Below are 24,700 nucleotides of genomic sequence, written 5' to 3'. Positions count from 1 at the left end.
CTGATGCAGAACCCCAAAACAACCCTTTCACCATTCTCACTGAAAACCCACTCCAGTTCGGTTGAGGTCTTACAAAAATCAGTTGGACCCAGGCTTCTACTCAGGCTTCTACTTTAGACAATGTAGCTATTGTGAGAACTGCCCTCTGTACAATTCAAACAACTAAAAAGTATGACTTCCTCCCTTGCAGGAAGTGCACAAACACTTTTCTGAACACTAATTCAGATTACATACATGCTGAATACAATTTACATTATTGTTTGACAAAAGCTTCATGAACACTTCTATGAAGATTTTTTACAACACTTTTTAAATAAAAACTCTTTTCGCCTTATATTCTGAAGACCTGAAATATCCTCCAATGCACTTGAATGCTCAGCAGGCAAACCAGGCCAGCTATCTACCTACTTCACACCAGGGTATACTAGCTAACTAATGCTTACTCAAAGCTAAATAAAGTTATGGACTACAAGTTCAACAGATTTGTAGATAAGACTGAACATTTCCGCAAGGCTTGTGGTAAGACAGCAGAATCCACATTAATGAGGGCGGCTGTATTTCATACAATATGGTAAACAATCCTTCAGTGAAGCACTCTGGAACAGAAATCAGAAGACCTAAGCCCAATGTTTCTGACTGCAGTCTTCACAGGGTGTATTAAGAATTCTGCTCTGGGCAATGTGACCTCACCTTAGAGGAGGGACAGGCTGTCCACCACCTAAGTAAATGGGACGATCCATGGACCCGTCACTCTTCACAGACTGACAGCTGGGCACCGGGGACGCTGCTCTCTGTGCAGTGACACTGGGAACAGCACACAGAGACAGCACTTCATCAAACCCTGCTCACAACAGTCGCTCACATGCCTGTTCTTCAGAAATTTGATACGTCAGTGAATGGGGAAGTGTGTGGCATGCTAGTCACATGTAAACCAAACCCGCTGAAATGTGCTTCAGGAACACTGTACATGCAACACGTGACACTGAGCACCGAATCAGAGATACGGCTTTAAATATCACCTTACAGGACACTTGTTCCCGCCCCTCAGTGTAAACACAGAAACATGTATATCTTTGGAAAATTCCTCCACTAAGACATCCATGTAGTCGGTGGGAGAATTCTACTCTCTACACGTCATACGACTACAAAGTATCACTTTCTGCTGTGTACTAATGCACCTGTTCCCTTAAAACCAGCAGAGCGTGAGAGGAACACTAGGGTCCTAATCAAACTCACATTTCATCATTGTGTTAAGGGTTCAAACACTCTTCTGAACACTAATTCAGATTACATACGTCCTGAACATAACTCACAGTCCTCTTTAACAAAAGGTTCATGAAGATGTCAATCAAGATGGTTTACAACACATTTTTAACTCAAAAAACACTTTTAGCCAAATATTGTCAAGACCTGAAATATCCCCCAATGCACTTTAATGCTCAGCAGGCAAACCAGGCCAGGTATTTACCTAGTTCACACCAGGGTATACTAGCTAACTAATGCATATTCAAAGCTAAATAAAGTTATGGACTACCAAGCTCAACAGATAGCTAGATAAGCCTGGGCATTTTCACAAGCCTTATGGTAATGTAGCTCAGTTAGAGATATTATGGTATACAATTCTTCAATGAGGCAGTCGAGAAAAGAAATCAAAGGAAACTAAGTCTGATTTTACTGACAGCAGCCTAGACACCTTTACTCCACCATGTTAACATTGTTACAATCGTTTTTGACGCATGAACTTGGTTGTGCAGTGTGCACAGGGTTGTGAGATTCTAGCAAAACATTAAGAATGTAGAAAAAGGGTTGACGTGTCCCTATATTCACGAAAGCTCGTGACATTGACGATACTGAAGATATCGCGTTTTAAACATGTTCCTGGTCTTGTTAAGCAGCATATGGTCGGTTGGTACGAGGAAGAAATTTTTACGGCAGATTTTAGGGACACTTCTGGTCCCCATGCGCCAGATTCTGTTTGAAATGAAGACAAAATGAATGGACCCACACAGGACTCAACACTGATGCAGACCAGAGACACTAAAGAATCCTTTCACCAATCTTACTGAATACCCACTCCAGTTTGGTTGAAGGCCTTGGATTATGAAAATCCATTGGGTGTATTAAGAATTCTGCTCTGGGCAGTGTGACCTCACCTTAGAGGAGGAACAGGCTGTCCACCACCTAAGTTAATGGGACGATCCATGGACCCGTCACTCTTCACAGACTGACAGCTGGGCACCGGGGACGCTGCTCTCTGTGCAGGGACACTGCTAACAGCACACAGAGACAGCACTTCATCAAACCCTGCTCAGAACAGTCGCTCACATGCCCGTTCTTCAGAAATTTGATACGTCAGTGAATGGGGAAGTGTGTGGCATGCTAGTCACATGTAAACCAAACCCACTGAAATGTGCTTCAGGAACACTGCATATGCAACACGTGACACTGAGCACCGAATCAGAGATACGGCTTTAAATATCACCTTACAGCACACTTGTTCCCGCCCCTCAGTGTAAACACAGAAACATGTATATTTTTGGAAAATTCCTCCACTAAGACATCCATGTAGTCGGTGGGAGAATTCTACTCTCTACACTTCATACAGCTACAAAGTATCACTTTCTGCTGTGTACTAAAGCACCTGTTCCCTAAAAACTAGCAGAGAGTGAGAGGAACACTAGGGTCCTAATCAAACTCACATTTCATCATTGTTAAGGGTTCAAACACTCTTCTGAACACTAATTCAGATTACATACGTCCTGAGCATAACTCACAGTCCTCTTTAACAAAAGGTTCATGAAGATGTCAATCAAGATGGTTTACAACACATTTTTAACTCAAAAAACGCTTTTAGCCAAATATTGTCAAGACCTGAAATATCCCCCAATGCACTTTAATGCTCAGCAGGTAAACCAGGCCAGGTATCTACCTAGTTCACACCAGGGTATACTAGTTAACTAATGCATATTCAAAGCTAAATAAAGTTATGGACTACCAAGTTCAACAGATAGCTAGATAAGCCTGGGCATTTTCAAAAGCCTTATGGTAATGTAGCTCAGTTAGAGATATTATGGTATACAATTCTTCAATGAGGCAGTCGAGAAAAGAAATCAAAGGAAACTAAGTCTGATTTTACTGACAGCAGCCTAGACCCCTTTACTCCACCATGTTAACATTGTTACAATCGTTTTTGACGCATGAACTTGGTTGTGCAGTGTGCACAGGGTTGTGAGATTCTAGCAAAACATTAAGAATGTAGAAAAAGGGTTGACGTGTCCCTATATTCACGAAAGCTCGTGACATTGACGTTACTGAAGATATCGCGTTTTAAACATGTTCCTGGTCTTGTTAAGCAGCATATGGTCGGTTGGTACGAGGAAGAAATTTTTACGGTGGATTTTAGGGACACTTCTGGTCCCCATGCGCCAGATTCTGTTTGAAATGAAGACAAAATGAATGGACCCACACAGGACTCAACACTGATGCAGATCAGAACCACTAAAGAATCCTTTCACCAATCTTACTGAATACCCACTCCAGTTTGGTTGAAGGCCTTGGATTATGAAAATCCATTGGGTGTATTAAGAATTCTGCTCTGGGCAGTGTGACCTCACCTTAGAGGAGGAACAGGCTGTCCACCACCTAAGTTAATGGGACGATCCATGGACCCGTCACTCTTCACAGACTGACAGCTGGGCACCGGGGACGCTGCTCTCTGTGCAGGGACACTGCTAACAGCACACAGAGACAGCACTTCATCAAACCCTGCTCACAACAGTCGCTCACATGCCTGTTCTTCAGAAATTTGATACGTCAGTGAATGGGGAAGTGTGTGGCATGCTAGTCACATGTAAACCAAACCCACTGAAATGTGCTTCAGGAACACTGCATATGCAACACGTGACACTGAGCACCGAATCAGAGATACGGCTTTAAATATCACCTTACAGCACACTTGTTCCCGCCTCTCAGTGTAAACACAGAAACATGTATATCTTTGGAAAATTCCTCCACTAAGACATCCATGTAGTCGGTGGGAGAATTCTACTCTCTACACTTCATACAGCTACAAAGTATCACTTTCTGCTGTGTACTAAAGCACCTGTTCCCTAAAAACTAGCAGAGAGTGAGAGGAACACTAGGGTCCTAATCAAACTCACATTTCATCATTGTTAAGGGTTCAAACACTCTTCTGAACACTAATTCAGATTACATACGTCCTGAACATGACTCACAGTCCTCTTTAACAAAAGGTTCATGAAAATGTCAATCAAGATGGTTTACAACACATTTTTAACTCAAAAAACACTTTTAGCCAAATATTGTCAAGACCTGAAATATCCCCCAATGCACTTTAATGCTCAGCAGGTAAAACTTCTTAGGTAATGTAGCTCAGGTAGAGATATTATGGTATACAATTCTTCAATGAGGCAGTCGAGAAAAGAAATCAAAGGAAACTAAGTCTGATTTTACTGACAGCAGCCTAAACACCTTTACTCCACCATGTTAACATTGTTACAATCGTTTTTGACGCATGAACTTGGTTGTGCAGTGTGCACAGGGTTGTGAGATTCTAGCAAAACATTAAGAATGTAGAAAAAGGATTGATGTGTCCCTATATTCACGAAAGCTCGTGACATTGACGTTACTGAAGATATCGCGTTTTAAACATGTTCCTGGTCTTGTTAAGCAGCATATGGTCGGTTGGTACGAGGAAGAAATTTTTACGGCAGATTTTAGGGACACTTCTGGTCCCATGCGCCAGATTCTGTTTGAAATGAAGACAAAATGAATGGACCCACACAGGACTCAACACTGATGCAGACCAGAGACACTAAAGAATCCTTTCACCAATCTTACTGAATACCCATTACATATATACCTGAACATAACTCACAGTCCTCTTTAACAAAAGGTTCATGAAGATGTCAATCAAGATGGTTTACAACACATTTTTAACTCAAAAAACGCTTTTAGCCAAATATTGTCAAGACCTGAAATATCCCCCAATGCACTTTAATGCTCAGCAGGCAAACCAGGCCAGGTATTTACCTAGTTCACACCAGGGTATACTAGCTAACTAATGCATATTCAAAGCTAAATAAAGTTATGGACTACCAAGTTCAACAGATAGCTAGATAAGCCTGGGCATTTTCACAAGCCTTATGGTAATGTAGCTCAGTTAGAGATATTATGGTATACAATTCTTCAATGAGGCAGTCGAGAAAAGAAATCAAAGGAAACTAAGTCTGATTTTACTGACAGCAGCCTAGACACCTTTACTCCACCATGTTAACATTGTTACAATCGTTTTTGACGCATGAACTTGGTTGTGCAGTGTGCACAGGGTTGTGAGATTCTAGCAAAACATTAAGAATGTAGAAAAAGGGTTGACGTGTCCCTATATTCACGAAAGCTCGTGACATTGACGTTACTGAAGATATCGCGTTTTAAACATGTTCCTGGTCTTGTTAAGCAGCATATGGTCGGTTGGTACGAGGAAGAAATTTTTACGGTGGATTTTAGGGACACTTCTGGTCCCCATGCACCAGATTCTATTCGAAATTAGGACAAAATGAATGGACCCACACAGAACTCAACATTGATGCAGATCAGAGACACTAAAGAACCCTTTCACCAATCTTACTGAATACCCAATCCAGTTTGGTTGATGGCCTTGGATTATGAAAATCCATTGGGTGTATTAAGAATTCTGCTCTGGGCAGTGTGACCTCACCTTAGAGGAGGAACAGGCTGTCCACCACCTAAGTTAATGGGACGATCCATGGACCCGTCACTCTTCACAGACTGACAGCTGGGCACCGGGGACGCTGCTCTCTGTGCAGTGACACTGCTAACAGCACACAGAGACAGCACTTCATCAAACCCTGCTCACAACAGTCGCTCACATGCCTGTTCTTCAGAAATGTGATACGTCAGTGAATGGGGAAGTGTGTGGCATGCTAGTCACATGTAAACCAAACCCGCTGAAATGTGATTCAGGAACACTGCATATGCAACACGTGACACTGAGCACCGAATCAGAGATACGGCTTTAAATATCACCTTACAGGACACTTGTTCCCGCCCCTCAGTGTAAACACAGAAACATGTATATTTTTGGAAAATTCCTCCACTAAGACATCCATGTAGTCGGTGGGAGAATTCTACTCTCTACACTTCATACAGCTACAAAGTATCACTTTCTGCTGTGTACTAAAGCACCTGTTCCCTAAACACCAGCAGAGAGTGAGAGGAACACTAGGGTCCTAATCAAACTCACATTTCATCATTGTGTTAAGGGTTCAAACACTCTTCTGAACACTAATTCAGATTGCATACGCCCTGAACATAATTCACAGTCCTCTTTAACAAAAGGTTCATGAAGATGTCAATCAAGATGGTTTACAACACATTTTTAACTCAAAAAACATTTTTTCCCAAATATTCTTAAGACCCGAATCATCCAATGCATTTAGCCTTATGGTATGGTGTAGCTCAGTTAGAGACATTATGGTCAATTAATCATATTATCAAGTTTGACCGCAACTTCCTTCCGTAATTCCAAAACTTCCCGATATTTACCTGGCTGAATTACTGAAAGGAGTGGCAAACCCTTTCGCACGTACGGTCACACCGGTATGATTAGCCGTTTAGCGCATATGCTAAAACTGGTGCCATTAGAACACTAGATTGGAGAAATTCTAGCTAATTTTATCTTTGAGGAAACAGGGATTTAACTCTAAAAATATAGCAAATACTAACTGAAATCTATAAGAAATTTAATAACGCAAATGAAAACATAACGAACCATATAAGGTAACACGCGTGCTACATACCATAACAAAATAAGTTACATGCGAAAGGGTTAAAATGAAATTTGCCGTTCAGCATATCTGCGTTTGCCACGCTTTTCAGTAATTCAGCCAGGTAAATATCTGTACTGGAATTACGGAAGGAAGTTGCGGTCAAACTTGATAATATGATTTATTTGCGTTAAAACATTAATGCGTTCAAGTTTCGTGATTAATCGCATTAACGTTGACAGCCCTATTAAGAACATACAAAAAGGTGTGATGTGTTCCTATACTTATACAAGCTAATGACATTGATTTTCCAGGAAAAGGATAAATTTATTATGTTCTAGGTTCTGTTCAGAGGGATCTCTCTGTACCAGGAAGACGTTTTTATGGATTTTTGGGACAGTCCTCGTCCATGTGCAGCAGATTCTGTTTGAAGTTTCAATGAATAAAAAATGGACCCATACTACGCTTGACACTGACGCAAATCAGAACCACAAAAACCCTTTTACCATTCTCACTGAAAACCCATTCCAGTTTGGTTGAGGTCTTGGTTCACCAAAATGTGTTTGGCGTATTCAGTCTTTTACTTCAGACCAGTGTGTGACCTCACACTGGAGACGGGACAGGCTGTCCACCAGCACAATGGAGACTGGAAAAAACCTCACCTCCAAACCCCCATCTGATCACTCCTGGCAGTCTTTGATGCCTGCACACACACACACACACACACACACACACACACACACACACACACACAGGCACACACACACACACACACACACACACTCTTTCTCCTCACCTCTTTTTCTGTGGGTCCATAGCTCCACTGAGGGTGTGGTACATTTCAGAGGTCACGCCCCCCTCCTCTCCTTCTCCAGTATTCATGTTGGAAGCCACGCCCCCCTCTCCAGGCTCCTCTGGCTTTGTTATGGTCTATGCGAGCAGTCAAGGAAAAGCTTCTATGGACAGAAAAAAAGAAAAAACACTCCCTGAATTGAATGCCTTGAAAATGATTTACATAATTTTCAAGTACCACGTGACCACATTCAACATTAATGCTTCATGTTGTCTACCCCAATTTTTTATTCAAAAAAAGCAGTCTACAAGCACCTGGTCCAGACAGCTTTACCTCAGACTTCTATAAAAAATTTGCATCTGAACTATCCCCACTACTCCAAGCCATGTTTAATGAATCCTTATCATCTGGACAGCTTCCACCAACTCTACGACAAGCTGCAATAACACTAATCCCTAAAAAAGGTAAAGATCCACTTCATACCGTCCTTCTCTCTACTAAATGGCGATTATAAAATTCTGTCCAAAATCTTAGCTGCTAGACTGGAGAAGTTGTTACCACAAATAATATCTACAGATCAAACAGGTTTCATTTTAAATAGACACTGTAGCTCAAACTTGAGAAGACTCCTAAACATTGTGTATTGCCCTCCAGCCCCCGTTCCTGAAATGGTGATCTCACTCGATTCTGAAAAGGCATTCGATCGAGTTGAATGGAACTACCTATTTTCAACGCTCAAACAATTTGGATTCGATGACGCTTTTATATCCTGGATAAAACTTTTATACGCTCAACCCATGGCTGCAGTTGTTACCAATGGACAGCAGTCTGATTATTTGTGAATTGTGATGCACTTATTTGGAAGTTGCTCTGGGTATGAGCGTCTGCTAAATGACATAATGTACTGTAATGTGTGTGTCTGTTCATTATGACACTCATATGATGTTGAGCCATGTTGCCAATGTCAAAGTTTTTTAATGGTTTTGTTATTATTTCATTTTAAATTAATCTGGTGGAAAAGTGGTTTACAGCATAAAGCTGTGTAGATTCTAGGGGTGTAACAACACAATTAGCTCACAGTGCGGTTAGATACACGATACTGGGTTCATGTTTCAAAACTGTCAAGATATTTAGTAATACATCCTGACAATTTAGGTTAAGCGTGCAAAAGTATGTATCTGTGTTATTTCAACAAAAAGGGAGTGATTTAATAGAATTAAATGGGATTGCCATTAATAACAAAATTACAAATCTAGGAGTTGGTGTTAATAAAGATGAAAATGAACGTAGTATACTCAATTTTAATCCTACTCTAGAGAAGGTTAAAATAGGTTCAATTTGTGGTTACAACTGATGGTTTGCAAGTATTAAGTTACAAAACCTTAAAACGTCCAAGGTTAACAGGCTTATCAGACTCATTGATGAAAAAGATAACTTATGGAATACATTTCCGAAATATGTGTTTACTTTGATGGGTGGCAGAGATGTTATATTGATAAGCAATTACTATACAATTGAGAAATTACCTGTCAGATTCTCCAAATTTCATAAACAAGCTCTGCTAGCATGGAAAATGGCTTTTAACTGTAACTTTTCCCCTAATAAATGCTTTATTTGGAGTAATAGGAATATTCCTTTTGAAACCTGATGGATACTTATTGACATATAGTGAATTTCACAATAAATTTGGAATGCCAGTTACACCTGAAGGAATTCAGCAAATCTGGACATTGATATAGTGGTTGTTGATAATAGTCTTTTTATTGGGGAAACTGATATTTTAAAACACACATGTACAAATAAGCATATTAGAACAGTTCTATCAGGTGAAGCAATGTATGAAAAATTATATTGGTCTTCTATTTTTAGGAATTTAAATTGGAGTAATGCTTGGAAAATTTTTCATGAATATTGTGTAAATAATTAAACAAAAGAAGTGGCATTTAAATTTTACACAGCACATACCCAGTTAAAAATTTAGGATAATTAATGAATATTCTTGTAAATTTTGTGGAGTAAAGAAAAATACAATAATACACCTCTTTTTTCAATGTACGTATGCCAAAACATTTTGGATTGATGTTGAGACCTTTGTAAGAAAACCTAGAAATAAATTGTTTTGAATGATTAAGACGTTTGTACTTATTTTTCCTACGACGACACTAGTACAAAACTAATTTTTGTTCAATTTTTAATTATTATGGGGAAATACATACGCAAGAAGAGATGGGCTGACTGTAAGACGAATTCATTTCCTGCAGGAACTGAGAACACGGCGTAACAATGGAAGGATTAAAAACAAGAAAGCGCACAGGACTTTGAACATTTATATTAAATATATTCGTACGTGATGATTAATTATACTCTGGCTTTGTTCATGTTCATGGTTTGTGTAAAATGGGTGTAAATGAAGGTTTTGGGGAAAAAAGAAAAGAAACGGAAAAAAAGACTTCACTTCCTATAAGCAAACTATTCCACAACCCCGCACGTCGTTTTCAACATTCTTAGCTAACAGTGTTCAGGTCTTGCGGCGTAAATTGTTCATTCTCAAGGATTTGGACATTGCGAGTTACATCGGTTTTAAATAAGCATTTAGCCACCAAAAGCCCACGTAACTCAAACCGAAACGGTATAGTGTTCAGCCATTTTAAACATTTTCCATCGGGTGTATTTGATGCATGATTACAGTTTTATCCGTCACAGTAGCTGAATACACACATTCACAGGGAATCTGCATAAAATACACTGATAAATATTCATCGTAACACATTTTTATCACCCATTTTAGGTAAGGTCCGGTTTAGATTAGTAGATGTTCTGCGCAAATAACTGCGTCACACGTATTGCTTCCTACCGCGCCGCTCTGGTGCTTCTTAAGCGAATACAGTAGCCTGTAATAGCCCCTTATCTATGGTATTCACGTTACATTCAAAAATTGATGTCGTCTTTCGAATTTGCATTATCTTATGAAATTTAATGGCACTATTTTATTCGGCTATTTTTAAAACTTCCGTATTCAGTCTAAAGCGATCGCTTAACGAACCATTGGATAAAACACAAGTTTAACCTTGTCTTCCGCAACAGACAAACCAGCCCTTAACACCCTATTTAAATATATAGGACATTGTATAGGTCTATGTTTTACATTTACATTCATTCATTTGGCAGAGGCTTTTATCCAAAGCGATTTTCAAGTGAGGTAGAGTAACCTACAAGGTAGAGTTTTATTTATTCATCTTTTTATCACAGAGATGCTGCTCTCTTTATATAATGGCGACTGTTCCCGTTGCATAAATCCTTTCACTTTCGTTTTTCTCAGTAATATGACACTGCACGTGTCTTTGACGCCGCCTTATTGAAAAGCACAACTTTTACAGCGCCGTGTATCAATATCTCAATGTGAAACATACCTAATGCATTTCCCAGTGCCAAGTAAGCAACCACTTCATACTGAAATCTACCGTTTTAAAGTCCGCATTATAGACTTATGTAGCCTGCGATAGTGTAAGAGTTAAAACGGTATATAATGTGGTCTCTTGTTAAACACGTTGAAAGAGCTGTTATCTTAAAGGGATGCTGATATTCTGGGACAGCTGAGTGTTGTCTAGAGAGTAGAGTAGTCGAGGGGGAGGGTTTCGGAATGGCTGCTCTCTACGTTCCTTGCGCTTAAGGCATGTAAATGACTGAAGAATCTACGGTCTCCCCGAAGGGTAATTTGTTGTCGCGCACAGTTTCACCTGCAATAACAACAATTACCACTAGGGTTCGAATTACGGATTGGGGGGGGGGGGGGGTGACTTGGAGATAAGACTTGCAGTGGCGGTGGGTGAGCTGGAAACAAGGGAAAGCCCGACTACTACCTTTAAATTTATCATTATAATCGTGAAACACCGCAGATTGTCTGAAATTTGTGTGCTACTACGAAAGCTACAAGGTGAGATTGTTTAATTAACAAGGATGGCATTTATCGATTTAAATTACGTTAAATGCTCATGACACATCACAGCTTTTGTGAGGTCTGTGTTCTAAACGTTACTGTTCATTGCACTCAACCTAACATAAAAGTTTATACTCAGTAATTTAAATCGATTTCACTACATTTAGCTGCGTTTTGTGATTTGAATTCTGTAAAACAAGAAAGCTATAATGTGAAACATTTAAGAGAAAGCTTTGGGATTACTTGCCACTTAATTATTCAAATTGCTATCCTTGTTATTTAAGCGATCTCATGCTGTAGCTTTCGCAATAGCACACAAATTTCAGACAATCTGCGGTGTTTCACGAGCAAAATCATTTATTCTAATTACGCGATTGGTGTCGATTATTGTGTGAATTATTTGTTTTATTGTAAATCACAATGGTTCGACATAAACACAATGAATCGAAATACATACTGATTGCGAAGGACCGCACCTGCGCTGTGAACTGCATCACGCTTGTTTCCTCCTTATTTTTCAGGGCACGCATGCGATGACATTATATGTCAATGGAAATGCTTTAAATTGAGGCAAAAGTTTGAAAAACCCCTACAACCTTATAATGTTAATGAAATTATTTTACAAAAGGTTCAGACGAAACAACACTTTGAAATACCTTTCACATCCTTTTCCACCTTACCAATAAATGTGTGAATCTGTTTGTGAATGGCGAGTCCAAAAGTTTCAGCTTTTACTGCAACCTAACACTGATTTCCAGTAACTCTGCAAAATGCGAAGGTCAAACTTGTACACAACACTGTGATACTGTGATTACCACAATGTTCAGCTATACAGCAATAAGGTTCTTTGTGTTGCCTCTCACCTTGACTAATTTAAATGACGTCAGCAGGGGCCCAACCATCTTGTTTCAAAGTACAGACTAATTTTCAATGCCTGAGTGTTGCATGGTTTCAAAAGTATTTTCAAAGCAGGACTGCACATATGTCATGTAAAATTACACAATTACTTTTAGGCATGTAATTTAAATATTTTGAAGAACTGGGCCAACATAGCATGGCACTATATAGCAGTGGTAACATTATATTATACTATCGTATAGTCCCTCTGTCATGTATATTACGTTTCACTAGCATGTTAATCTAGTGTTAGTGTTACAAAAAAACTTTCGGTTTCGTTTTGTAAAAGCATTCTGATGGGGAAATAGCCGAAGCCGTCCCTGCTCACTGTAAATAACAATTACGGACACACACGCGTACACGCGTATTAAAGACAGAAACCCTCATACTACTTTTTTGGACACTCGATGGACTAACAGTCAACATTTTGTGGTTTTCATTCCGTATTTGCACTTTAAAATGTAAATGTAAAAACTTGTAGAGGCACAAAGCAGACTGCTAAATGAGTGGCTGTTAGTGATGTTACGGCGTAATTAAACCATATCACTGAAAATATAATATTGCCTCCATATCAGAATCCGTTCCCCTGGGGTAAAGGTAAAGCTTAAGGTTACGGTTAGCGTTAAGGTTAAATGACCCCTTTGGACGCAGTAGGAAGGAGGGCGTAACTGGCGTCGGAGAGCGATTAAACAGGTGCTGAAATCTGAAAGGAGCCAAAACCAGCAGGGGGAACCAGATCTGATCCTACTCGATGTAAAAAATAAATTAACAACGCCCCAGTCTATCAAGCGGAGCTTTACACTGCTATACGGTGATGTAGTTTTGCAATATGAGCTGAGGATACCAAGAGCTAAGAGCGGAAAGCTGAGGCTGAAACCCAGCGAGCAAACATTTCACTGTGGGCATGTTCTAGCAACATTTGTTGCCTCAGTTAAACCACAACCTCATGATAAAGAAATGTTCAGATAAAACAACAACATTCTGATATACCTTTCAGCAACTTTTCCACGGTACCAATAAGTTTTTGAATTTGTTTGTGAATGGTGTGTCCAACACAAACTGTGGCAATGCTGTTGCAGTTTTAGCTTTTACTGCAACCAAACACTGATTTCCAGTAATGATGCAAAAAGGAAAAGGTCAGACTTCTACACAACACTGTGATATTGTGATTACCATAATGTTCAGCTACTGCAATATGGTTGTGTTTGTGTTGCCTCTCATATTTTGGCAACACCTATTAAGGACAGAAAAACAGAAGTACACAACATACAAAACTTGTGTAATTATAAATCATTCTATAATAATGGGGGAGGTCCATTATACAAACATTATGCTCAGTATTCAAATCATTAATAACAGCAACAGTGCACTGTTGTTGCAGACCACCTACAATTTTGCTGTACCCCACCGTGCAATGACAATAAAGTCTATTCTGATTCTAGCAACAAAGGGTTTCACCTTGGGTAAATCACAACCTTCTAATAACGTTCAAGAAAAGTTCAGATGAAACAATACATTAAAACACCTTTCACAACTTTTTCCACTTAACCAATAATTTAGTGAATTGGTTTGTGCATGCCTGTATGGTGTGTCCACCACAAAATTGTGGCACTGCTGTAGTAGTTTTAGCTTTTGGTGCAACCAAATACTGATTTCCAGTAACTCTGCAAAAGGTGAAGGTCCACAACTTGTATACAACACTGTGATTCCCACACAGTTAATGTTAAACTACAAGAAATTAAGTTATGTTTGTGTTGGCTCTCACATTTTGGTAACATTTACTAAGCACAGAGAAAAACAGTAGTACACAACATACAAAAATGTGCAATTTAAAACCATTCTGCAATAATGTACCAAGTCCATTATACAAATAATATATTCAGCATTCAGATAATTAGTAACAACTATAAATTCTTTCCCTGAGGCAGGAGACTCCCACATTATCTCCAGTTTATATTAAGCACCTTAGCTCAGACATCAACAATAATATCGGAGCTTTCAACACATTACAATAATGTGGGACAATACACCAACTTTGGCCATCAAAACTCTTTAAAGAAAAAACACGCAGTGGCAGTATTTGATACATTGAAAAATAAACTAAAATATCCAATAAAAATCTGGAATAAGTTTTGCGAATGCTAATCCTACCACTATCACCCTAAAATGTGCACTGTAAGAGTTCGCTTTCATTTTCACATACATTTAGCTCCTCGCGAATTCAGTTTAAAACGGCATTACACTTAAAATTATACACGTATCTAATTCAGGTGGTCACTCTGCCGTCATACAACCCCTGTAAACGCCGTGAATTTTTATCTGCGTCACACAACTCTCGCTTCCTGCTTTCCTTCCAAGCAGACGTTGCCCGTATGCCCTGATGTAGGACCAGTCTGTTGTTTCTCTTTTAATTGTTACGGATAGCAGTGCATCTGGAGAATCTGATCCTAGATCAGTACTTACGGACAACTCATTCCTTGATACGTCCTAACAAGTGAACGTTTAACTCCTGTGGTTTTTCAGCAAACAGCGGTTGCAGTCTATCATATCTAATACACGTACCCTATGGAAAGTTTGAACATAAGGCACTTTAGCTCAAAACATAGCTACGCTGAAGTAATGATAAATGTTACAGTTTCAGAGCATCCTCCCTTAAAAGTACAACCCCTACTGGTTTATAAATCAGATTACGCTTTTAAATTCGGTATTGTGGTCATGTTCCATTGCTGTTGAGACCATCACATCTTAAATAGCTCTAAATTTCGGCTGAATGTATCGCATTTTGGATCTGGTGGATTTCTCTATGACATTCGCTCCCACCATTTTGTTCTTTCCGAATTCCCCTTTTCAATCGAGCTATGTACCAATCACCTGTCAAACAACGGAGCAAGAACACGTGTTAACGTTGTTAGGAAGCGGTTTCATTTAGTCTCCCATTACAAAAGAAACTTCCTATGACATTTAGATTCATTTTGATGCAGAAATAATTATTGCCTTAAACAGATCTTACCCCAGCGCCGCAGCTTTAAAACAAACGTCCCTTGACTGTTCAAAAAACTTTCGGTTTCGTTTTGTAAAAGCATTCTGATGGGGAAATAGCCGACGCCGTCCCTGCGAACTGTAACTGTTTATTAGAACCACAAACGCGCACACTGCTTTTTAGGCCACTTGATGGACTAACAGTCAGCATTTTGTGGTTTTCATTCCGTATCTGCACTTTAAAATGTAAATGTAAAAACTTGTAGAGGCACAAAGCAGACTGCTAAAGGAGTGGCTGTTGGTGATGTTACGGCGTAATTAAACCACATCACTGAAAATATAATATTGCCTCCGTATCAGAATCCGTTCCCCTGGGGTAAAGGTAAAGCTTAAGGTTGCGGTTAGCGTTAAGGTTAAATGACCCCTTGGAACGCAGTAGGAAGGAGGGCATAACTGGCGTCGGAGATAGATAGATAGATAGATAGATAGATACAAAAGCATCTCCAGTGCCCTGAAGAAAAATCTCGCTGTAATATGAACATACCACATTCATTTTTCTTTTCATTGTAAAAAAATATATCAGATATGCAGACATATGCAGATCATTAAATATGTTCTTACATATGTACTTCCCTTTGTGATCAGTGATAACAACGGGAAGTAGGGGAAAAGAACAGTCCAGGCTCTCGATTCAGAGAAAGACTTTGATCCAGTGTCACTGCCTGTTTCAAGAGCAAGGTAAATCTGAATATTTTTCAAACCTAATTAAACAGGTTCAAATCGTGTACTCATGTCCTCAAGAGAGAGCTGCCCCCAACATTAAGGCAGGAGCAAGAGACAGGGGTATCCATTCTCCCACAGTCAGTTGCATCAGTCTTGAACCACTTGCACAATTAATGAGACAGAGCCTAAATTAAAAGGTATTAATATAAATGGAAAGGAACATAAAATCTCACTTTAAGCGCATGATGTTTTGTTGTCTCCTGCACATCCTAGTAACACAGGATCACATTAAATGAAAGGTTTTCATATTTATGGATTCTACTCTGGGTTTAAATGTTGGAAAAACGGAAGGATTTCCTATAAGCTTATTCAAATCTAAACAGATAAGCATTCATTCCCTGTTTAGTCGTCCAGAAAAAAAGATATTTAGAAATTAACACTTTCACTGAACCCTCTTTGAAAAGTAAATTGCACCGCTTTAATCCAATCAACAACCGACGCTGAAGCTGGTCAACATTACCCCTAACACTCATTGAAAGGATTAAAACTGTAAAGGTGAATGTGACACTACAATAAATCATACGAAAAAATAAATCTTTAGCTCGCGCGGCCACCCGCATCTCGAGCAGCAACAGTGATTTTCTTGCCATTTTCAATTTGCAAACTAATTTATTAATCCAGTTTGTATACATGTAATACACTTTTGTCTGATTAAAATGATTAAATACACACATTCAGAGTGAATATAAAATATTTAGTTTTCTGTACATGTATGTCGGGTAAGGGCCGTATATGGCACATAGGAGCATCTAGATCGATATCTACGTCACACCTGTTGCTTCCTGGCAGCGAACGTTCGGCTCATTCTTTGACACTGTGTAACGCGGTTACAGGCTTCTGTGTTTAAAGAAATTATTTAGATTGCACACTACGCAATTCTTGTGTGACTTATTGGAAATTACAGAACCCTTGTAAATATCTTAGAATTTTCGGAAGTGTCGAATCGCTGAAACTCTTCTGGACTTTATCCACTTGACTTGATGCTATTTAATGCCACCATTTTCTTCAACTTCCGTGATGAGTCTAGCGACTAACAATCAGACATAAAAACATATTTAAGTTTAAACTTGTTCTCCGTTTTAAACAAGCCACCCATAACACTCCACCTTTTAATAATGTTATCATATTCTTACCTTGCAGACCTAATTATTCGCACCGCTCTCCAGCATTTTAACAATTGACTTCTGAAATGGCGACTGTTCAAGTTGCTGCCTAAATACTTTTAATTTCGCTTTCTCATGAACATGTATAGCCTTCCGTTTGGACTTTACACACTTGACACCGCCTTCTCTAAGAGCATAACTCTCACAGCATCACTGATTCGCCTATCCATAAAACTGAATATGCTGTATGTCTCAATGCCGCAGTAGCGTACGGAGCTAACATCAGAACATCACATTTGAAGACTGTAGCACTTACAGATTATCGGTATTTTCCGTTATATGTTATATTATATCAAAACTCTCTGGCGGTAGCAGGATCACGCCCGCGCGTACGTTTACTGTTGTTTGTTCCCGCGAGCTCCAAGCTAGCAGTTGAAAGAAATATTAATAGTTTGTTGCCTGTCCGGCCAGTGTCAGTCATGCTAGCTAATTGGTTGCTAACCTGTGTCTCCCTCTCCCTCATTATTTCTGTGCTTAATAATTGTTGATGCGCAGCACTAATTGTGAAAATGAATGAAATGAAGTAACGGTGTGCACACCTTGACTTGTAACTTTTTTAATGCCGCACGGATGTTTCAGGCAGATCCTTTCTTCAGCCTGCTTTTCTGGCAGTCATGTCAACGCATTGTTTCCTTTATGTTCAGCACTAGTAGCGATAGTAATCTTTCTATGCATTTGGGTGGATTTTCTTATTGTTTGTGGTTATGGTGTGTGGAATGTTTGGTCAATACATGTGGCTGACAGTGAGACGTTAATGGCCTATTGCTGTGGGTAATTGTTGCCTACAATATTTGCTCTGACGCGATTCATTTCCGTATCATCTCTCCATTTATGCATCCAGGTGAATTTAGTAATAATTCATGATGCCTGTGTGTGGCAAAGGCTCATGATGTGGCAGCCCTCATGGCAATGTATACCTAGGCTGTGCGTAGTTGCCTGCGTAATTGTTGTGAGGTTATACAGTATTGTGTACAGAGTGCCATCCTCCTCCTCCTCCTCCTCCCCTTCCTAAACATACCCTTCTAACACCAATATTAGATAAAAACGTGATATACTGTGAAACCGCCAGAATGTTTAAAAATACCGTGATACAAATTTTTGGTCATACCGCCCAGCACTAATGTGAATATAAGCGTCAGGTATATTGCCTTGGAATTGTGTGCACTGAAAGATCTTTCATTGTGACATATTTTTAGCTCACACAACTTCAGTTTGAGATGAAAATATACTTAAAATTATACATACCTGATTCGCTCACATATTGAAAATAAGTGAAAATTGTTAAAAAAAAAAAAAAGAAAAGTGTACTGAAGAAAAAACCCACAAACGTTTTTTTCAACACACATTGGGCTAACGGTTAGCATTTAGACGTTTCCCTTTCCGTATTTGCATGGTAAAATGTAAATGTAAACACTTTTAGGGGCACAAAGCAGACTGCTGAACGAGTGGCTTAGTGTCACAGCGCAATTAAACCAGTCAGAAGGATGACGTGACTCACGTGGGGAGAGCGAGTCAACAGGTGCTGAAATCGGAAAGGAGACAAATCTAGCAGGGGGAACCGAGTCTGATCCTATGCCTGTCACACAGAGGATGAAACCCAGCCAGTAAACATTTCACAATGAGGATGTTCTACCCCCCCCATCTCTACCTCCATACAACTGTGCAATTCCACTGTGCACTTTAAGTAGTTTTTAAAAGGTCATATTTACTGCAAGTTTTTCTTTATATTTAAAAATGTGTCTTCTTTTAAATTTGTAATTTATTGTGTCTTATACATAATGTTGTGTGCCTATGTATTGTGTTTATATAAGTGTTCCACAGTGCACTGTAGTTGCAGACCACCTACAATTTCGTTGTACCCCACCGTGCAATGACAATAAAGTCTATTCTGATTCTGATTCTGATTGTAGCAACAAAGGGTTTCACCTTGGGTAAATCACAACCTTCTAATATCGTTCAAGAAAAGTTCAGATGAAACAATACATTAAAACACCTTTCATAACTTTTTCCACTTAACCAATAATTTAGTGAATTGGTTTGTGCATGCCTGTATGGTGTGTCCACCACAAAATTGTGGCACTGCTGTAGTAGTTTTAGCTTTTGGTGCAACCAAATACTGATTTCCAGTAACTCTGCAAAAGGTGAAGGTCCACAACTTGTATACAACACTGTGATTCCCACAATGTTAAACTACAAGAAATAAAGTTATGTTTGTGTTGCCTCTCACATTTTGGTAACATTTACTTAGCACAGAGAAAAACACTAGTACACAACATACAAAAATGTGCAATTTAAAACCATTCTGCAATAATGTACCAAGTCCATTATACAAATAATATATTCAGCATTCAGATAATTAGTAACAGCTATAAATTCTTTCCCTGAGGCAGGAGACTCCCACATTATCTCCAGTTTATATTAAGTACCTCAGCTCAGACATCAACAATAATATCGGAGCTTTCAACACATTACAATAATGTGGGACAATACACCAACTTTGGCCATCAAAACTCTTTAAATAAAAAAAACACGCAGTGGCAGTATTTGATACATTGAAAAATAAACTACAATATCCAATAAAAATATGGAGTAAATTTTGCGAATGCTAATCCTACCACTGTATCACCCTAAAATGTGCACTGTAAGAGTTCGCTTTACTTTTCACATACATTTGGCTCCTCGCGAATTCAGTTTAAAACGGCATTACACTTAAAATTATACACGCATCTAATTCAGGTGGTCACTCTGCCGTCATACAACCCCTGTAAACGCCGCGAATTTTTATCTGCGTCACACAACTCTTGCTTCCTGCTTTCCTTCCAAGCAGACGTTGCCCGTATGCCCTGATCTAGGACCAGTCTGTTGTTTCTCTTTTAATTGTTACGGATAGCAGTGCATCTGGAGAATCTGATCCTAGATGAGCACTTACGGACAACTCATTCCTTGATACGTCCTAACAAGTGAACGTTTAACTCCTGTGGTTTTTCAGCAAACAGCGGTTGCAGTCTATCATATCTAATACACGTACCCTATGGAAAGTTTGAACACAGGGCGCTTTAGCTCATAACATAGCTACGCTGAAGTAATGATAAATGTTACAGTTTCAGAGCATCCGCCCTTAAAAGAACAACCCCTACTGGTTTGTAAATCACATTACGCTTTTAAATTCGGTATTGTGTTCTCTGTCGGTCATCTTACATTGCTGTTGAGACCATCACATCTTAAATAGCTCTAAATTTCGGCTGAATGTATCGCATTTTGGATCTGGTGGATTTCTCTATGCCATTCGCTCCCACCATTTTGTTCTTTCCGAATTCCCCTTTTCAATCGAGCTATGTACCAATCACCTGTCAAACAACGGAGCAAGAACACGTGTTAACGTTGTTAGGAAGCGGTCTCCCATTACAAAAGAAACGTCCTATGACATATAGATTCATTTTGATGCAGAAATAATTATTGCCTTAAACAGATTTTACCCCAGCGCCGCAGCTTTAAAACAAACGTCCCCTGAAATGGTGACTGTTAAAAAACTTTCGGTTTCGTTTTGTAAAAGCATTCTGATGGGGAAACACAATGGACTAACAGTCGGCATTTTTTTCATTCCGTATTTGCACAGTAAATGTTAAAATTTGTAGAGGCACAAAGCAGACTGCTAAATGAGTGGCTGTTGGTGATGTTACGGCGTAATTAAACCTCATCACTGAAAATACAATATTGCCTCCGTATCAGAATCCGTTCCCCTGGGGTGAAGGTAAAGCTTAAGGTTACAGGTAGGGTGAAGGTTAAATGAAACCTTTGGGGGCAATAGGGAGGACATAACTCGCGAGGGAGAGCGATTAAACAGGTGCTGAAATCTGAAAGGACCCAAATTTAGCAGCGGGAAGCAAGCCTGATCCAGCGCCTTGTCATACTGAATGTAAAAATACGCTAACAACACTCCAGTCTATCAAGCGACGTTTTACACTGATATACATGCTATCCAAAGATGCAGTTGTGCACGACAACTGTCTAACAGGTGAGGATGAAACCCAGTCAGCAAATGTTTCATTGTGAGGATGTTCTGGTTACAAAGAGTATCACCTCAATTAAATCAAAACCTTGTAATAACGCCAAAGAAAAGTTCAGATAAAGCAACAATACGTTGAACCACCTTCCCCAACCTTTTCCACTTTACCAACAAGTTTGCGAATTGTTTGGTGAATGGTGTGTTCAACACAAAATTGTGGCAGTGCTATAGCAGTTTTAGCTTTTGTTGCAACCAAACACTGATCTTCCGTAACTCTGCAAAAGCTACTGCAATAAACCTGTTTGTGTTGCCTCTCACATTTTTGTAATATCTGTTAAACACAGAAATAAACACAACATATTTTTATCCGCGTCAAAACTCATGCTTTCCTGCTCCTTCCAAGCAGAAGTTGCCCGGAAGCACTGATCTAGGACCAGTCTGCTGTTTCCCTTTTAGTTGTTAAGGCTAAAACTGTGTGTGGAGAATCTGATCCTGGATCAGCACTTACGTGCACCTCATGCCAAGCTGTTAACCTTTAACTCCTGTAGTTTTTTTTAAGCAAACATCTGTCATATCTAATACATGATGTAGCCTATTAAAAGTTTGAACATAGTGTACTATAGTTTATAACGCAGGCCTATGCTTAATTTATTAGCTACAGTCTCATAGCTTCTGCCCTTAAAACTACAACCTCTACTGGTTTATAATATAGATTACGCTTTTCAATTTTGTGTTGTGTTCTCTGCCGGTCATCTTTCATTCCTTTCCACACCATCAAATCTTTCTTACTCAAAATATCTCTAAATTTCGGCTGAATATGTCGCCATTCGGATCCACAATTTTGTTCTGTGTAAATTCCCCTTTTCAATTTAGTTATGTACCAATCACCTGTCAAACTACGAAACAAAAACACGTATTAACGTTGTTAGGGAGCGGTTGAATTTAGTCTCCCCTTACAAAAGAAACCACCTATGACATTTCGATTTATTTTGATGAACAAAAATTCTTACCTTAAACGGATGTTATCCCCGCGCCAAAGCTTTAAAACACGTCTCCTGAGATGGCGACTGTTAAACTTTCAGTTTCGTGAAGATATACCAGTGGAACTACGATTACGCAGGGACAGTGTAAAATAACTGTTTTTTTATTATCATTTTCTTCGTTTCACTTTCATAAAACGTTGGAAAGAAAAAGTCAGACATGATCAATACACGGTTATCAGATGAACATTTTTTTCAAAAAGCAATACAATTTTTAATAAACAAACGCCACGGCAAATGCGGTCACTCATTGAGGCTGCCAGTATCATTAGATAAGACATCGTACATGTAAAAAAAGAACAAACTAAATTTAGAACGTATTAAAGAAAAAAACCCACATAGTGCTTTGTTCTACACATTGAACTAACAATCTCCGTCCGAAGTTTCCCTCTCTGTATCTGCACGGTAAATATCTACTGCTGAAGGAGCGGCTGAGGTGAAAGGAGCAGTTAGTGATGTTACGGCGTACTTTAACCACATCCCTGAAAGTATAATATTGCCTCCATGTCAGAATCCGTTCACCGTGGGGTGCAGCTAAAGCTTAAAGTTACGGTTAGGGTGAAGGTTAAATGATCCCTTGGCCACAGTAGGAAAGAGCATAACTCGCGTGGGACAGCGCGTCAACAGGTATTCCGGTGTGCCGAAATCCTAAAGGAACCAAATCTAGCAGGGGGAACCAAATATAATCCAAGAACTATCATGCTCGATGTAAAAATATGCTAACAAATCTCCAGTGTATCAAACGAAGTTTTACACTGCTGCGCATGCTGTCCAAAGATGTAGTTGTGCAATATGTGTATCTAAGAGCTGAGTATGAAACCCAACCAGCAGACATTTCGCTATGAGGATGTTCTAACAAGAAAGAGTTTCACCTCAGTTCACCTCACCTCAAAATCTTTTAAAGGAAAAAAAAATCAGTGACAGTATTCGACACATAAGAATGATAATCTAAAAACTCTAATTAAAACATACAAACTCCAATCAAAATCTGGTAATAAAAGCAATAAAAATAATGAACTAAAACATCCGATAAAAAATTGCAATAAGTTTTGCGAATGCTAATCTTATATCACGGATGTAGACAGGACTGTGTATTTGACTGATGTTACGTAGGTCAGCGAGCGAGCGACTTTCGATCCAAGTTTCTCACTACTCACTGTCAACCCCTTCCGGCCAGCGTCGTTGCCAGCTGAGCTAAAGGGATTCGGGAATTTGCCCCTAGTCTATCAGCAACAACGCTAGCTAACCAAGTTTCCGGGAGTGACGTACCCGCTGTAACTGCTCGGGTACCTGCTACCCGCTACCCTACAGGCTTTACGCAGGGTTCACACCAGCTATTCACTTAAGCACTGCCGCACCAACAATAATGTGGGACGATAAACCAACTCTGGCCACCAAAAAGAAGAAATACAAGAAAAAAATACAGTGACAGTGGCCTATTCGATACATTGAAAAATAAACTAAAATATCCAATAAAAATCTGGAATACGTTTTGCGAATGCTAATCCTAGCCTACCACTGTGTCACCCTAAAATGCCTGTTGTAATAGTTCTCTCTAATTTTCACATATATTTAGGTGACCAATTTGTGACCAATAATTTTTATATTTAGATTGATTCCTCCTCTCTAAACTGTTTCTCAAGCGCGCACTCTCATCTCCACTTCTGTCAGTCTCGCGTGAGTTGGAGGCGTGTCCGGGCGAGTCACAGATCATAATGGAGGAGGAAGAGCTGCGCGTTCCGCCGAATTGCTACAAATCAAATGTTTGCCGACACTTCGAATTTTTCAAGAGAGACAGAGAATTTGACAAGACGCATGTAATTTGCCGCTATAAAGTACACAGGCAGCACTGTCTGCTTAAGAAGAACCAAAGAAATAAAATCAAACTATCTGTACCATATTGAATTGCATAGCATCATATTCTTTTGCATCGCATCGTAATGCGTTGAATCGTATTGTGTTGAATCAAATCGTGTCGAATTGCACTGCATCGCAATAGGGGTGAATCATATCGTATCGCATTAGTAGTTGCTTCACACGTATCTTTAATGTATCGGATGTGTATCGCATTGGCCTCAGTGATGAAGATGCACATCCCTAATAGGAATAGCTATTTCCCTGAATGACCATTCTCAAGATGTAATAAATATGATTTTGTGAAACAGATCATGAATTTAATCAACATGTGACCAAAAGGATCTGCAGTATGCAATGCGGGGATACATCCAAGTTTTCATCTAAATCATAGGAAATATTTTCCCTGGCCAGGCAGCAGGGGAAGTATTTCCTCGTACAT

General features: G+C 39.3%; 1 protein-coding gene and 1 long non-coding RNA gene across 2 annotated transcripts in view; both read right to left on the bottom strand.

The window, feature by feature from the left end:
• The window catches only part of LOC118772321 (NLR family CARD domain-containing protein 3-like), a 97,134-nt gene that overhangs the window by 37,601 nt on the left and 34,833 nt on the right, over nucleotides 1–24,700 (bottom strand). The window lies entirely within an intron of this gene.
• LOC118772329 lies at nucleotides 5,819–17,407 on the bottom strand. Its single transcript, XR_005004691.1, has 3 exons — nucleotides 17,329–17,407; nucleotides 7,603–7,762; nucleotides 5,819–5,854 (listed from the first exon to the last, which is right to left on the bottom strand). It is a non-coding gene; the product is annotated as an uncharacterized LOC118772329 (long non-coding RNA).

This window comes from Megalops cyprinoides, unplaced genomic scaffold (assembly GCF_013368585.1).
Source record: "Megalops cyprinoides isolate fMegCyp1 unplaced genomic scaffold, fMegCyp1.pri scaffold_28_arrow_ctg1, whole genome shotgun sequence".
NCBI lineage: Eukaryota > Metazoa > Chordata > Actinopteri > Elopiformes > Megalopidae > Megalops > Megalops cyprinoides.
The sequence above is the reverse complement of the archived record's forward strand: the minus strand, read 5'-3'. Positions and strand labels throughout refer to the sequence as shown.